Source organism: Tachysurus fulvidraco, chromosome 1, assembly GCF_022655615.1.
Source record: "Tachysurus fulvidraco isolate hzauxx_2018 chromosome 1, HZAU_PFXX_2.0, whole genome shotgun sequence".
In the NCBI taxonomy this organism is placed as follows: Eukaryota; Metazoa; Chordata; class Actinopteri; order Siluriformes; family Bagridae; genus Tachysurus; species Tachysurus fulvidraco.
Genome location: NC_062518.1, coordinates 43,842,487 through 43,844,986, shown reverse-complemented (window position 1 = coordinate 43,844,986; position 2,500 = coordinate 43,842,487).

Genomic DNA, 2,500 nt, shown 5'->3' with positions numbered 1-2,500 from the left:
GAACAGACAAAACAAGAAAATTATGCAGCTCATCATGAATATTAGCATAAATGTAAATAAAATAAATGGAATTCATTACAACTGAGACTAAATCTAATTTTAATGTAATCATTTTAAGCTTGATCAACATCTGAGATTTATTAACACAAGCATATAGTCATTCAACTTTTTCTACGGGGTGAAGAAACAGTCACCGCTGGTGTATTGGATTCATCTTAAAATAAATACACATTACTGTACCTGGTTACTTTTCTTTGTGGATTACTGATGGATAGTTCATGTCGATTGTTAATGTTCTAGTGTTAAGCTTGAACAACAGCAACAACAACAATATCATCATCATCAACAACAACAACAACAACAAAACCCTGTATCATTTGCATTGTACTTTGAGCTGTAATATTATGGTGTAAGAAGAAAGGACGTGAAATTGTAAGACTGTGTAAGAATTTATGTTTGCGTTAAACGTGCAGTGAAATTACTCTCTGTATTATTTGAGCGAATTAAATGCGTCCAGATTCGAGTGTGTAAACAGAAGACCAGGATAAGGAGGGAGATTATTTAGGCTACCTGGTGTGTGTGTGTGTGTGTGTGTGTGTGTGTGTGTGTGTGTGTGTGTGTGTGTGTGTGTGTGTGTGTGTGTGTGTGTGTGTGTGTGCCATGTTTTGCCAAGAATCTGTGAGAACCCGTTCAGAGGATGTGTTCTCTCTAAACACTCTCTGGGTGGGATGGTGCATGCCAGACGACTGGATGCAGACAAGGAGTTACAACGCACTGTTTACTGAAGCATTGTTTAAACCCAAAAATCTTTTGCCTCGAGTCTTAAGCTTCTCCTGGTCACATGACCTGAACATGTACAGTAACATGTGCACGTTTCACATCTTGTCACAGGTAATAAACCTTTACCTGTAATTTGTAGGGTAGACTTTCAAATGTGTGTTTTATATTTTCGTATATGATTCTTTTTTACAGAATTCATTTCATTTTAAAATTGATTCGCTTCACATGATTCATTTACAGTATATCCATGTGTGAAAGCATTTATTTACAATATATTTTTTTCTTTTATATTGAATGACACTTATTTTTTCCACAGAATATCGATTCTGTTCATACGAAGCCTTTATTTCACTTGCAACTCTTTACAGATGACATTAAACTTCAAATCTGATTCTTTAATTATCTTTACATACGATTTTCCCCACTTTTTCCCATTTACTTCAATTGTGTCCCTTTTCATTTTTATTTACTTTTATATGTGATTTTTTTTTTTCATGCTAGTATTTTATTTCATATATGTTTTTTTAACTAATTTATTTCCACGTTATTTCTATGATTCAACTTCATATCTGATTGTCACTGGGTCCATTTATTTCACATATGACTTTTTTTTTTTTTACATTATTTATTTATTTCAACATGATTCATTTCCATTTACATCTGATTCTTTTAATGCAATTCACTGATCTCTGTGTGTGATTTCCTCACAATGTGCTTATTTTCACGTGAGTCTTTTCAAACGAATCATTTCTTTTCATGTATGATTTTATTTTATCAGCAAACAACTCACATCTGATTTCTCATTGTCCCTTTATTTCAGATGCACCTCCTTTCACATGATTCATTAATTTTTACCTAATTCACTTGCACTGACATCAGATTCTTTTCACACAATTCATTCATTTTTTACGTATGATTCTTCTCAAACGATTCCTTTATTATTATTATTTTGATTGATTCTTTTACAGTAATCCATCTGTTTCACATGTGATTCTCTCACATGACTTATTTTCTTTATATCACATGTTCATTTCCAAAAGTGTTTATTTTGGAAATTTCAAATGATTCATGATTCTAAAAAAAAAAAAAAAATGATTCAAGAAAACATTCTCACATGAATAACTCTTTCACATGTGACTATGGTGAAATGCACCTTCATGTGTGTTTAACACCTGTTTATTTCTTACTCACAGGAATAGAAATATATTCCAATTTTAACATAGTGTGGAAAAAAAAAATTGTACAGCACGGATCAATTTTCCCAGAGTTTAGCACAGGCTCTTGTCTTGACTGTTTAGTTTTTCCACACTGCTGTTTTCCTGTAATTACTTCATTAAAATTTATATCATTTACGTCTAAGGTGTGTATGCTTGGATCTGCTCTGGGCCTACATTATGAGCACTGCCAAAGGAATTTGTGTTAACAAAAAAAAAGAAAAGAAAAGAAAAGAAATGGACTTTGGGCGATGAATGGAGTGTGTTTTGTCTTTGGTCTTTTTTCTACACATACCTTTTGCCGAGAAGTTTTTGGCTTCAAAACAAACACACCAACGATAACATCTCTGAACGGGGAGCCAATTTGGCCTGTCGGCTGTATATTTTTCTACCATTTTCAAGTGGAGAAAAAGCATTCGCTTGATGTGACCCTATGGGCGAAGTCAGAATGAGAAAAGAAACATAATCAATCAGTGAACAGAGGAAAGCGTCAATACTTCACTACA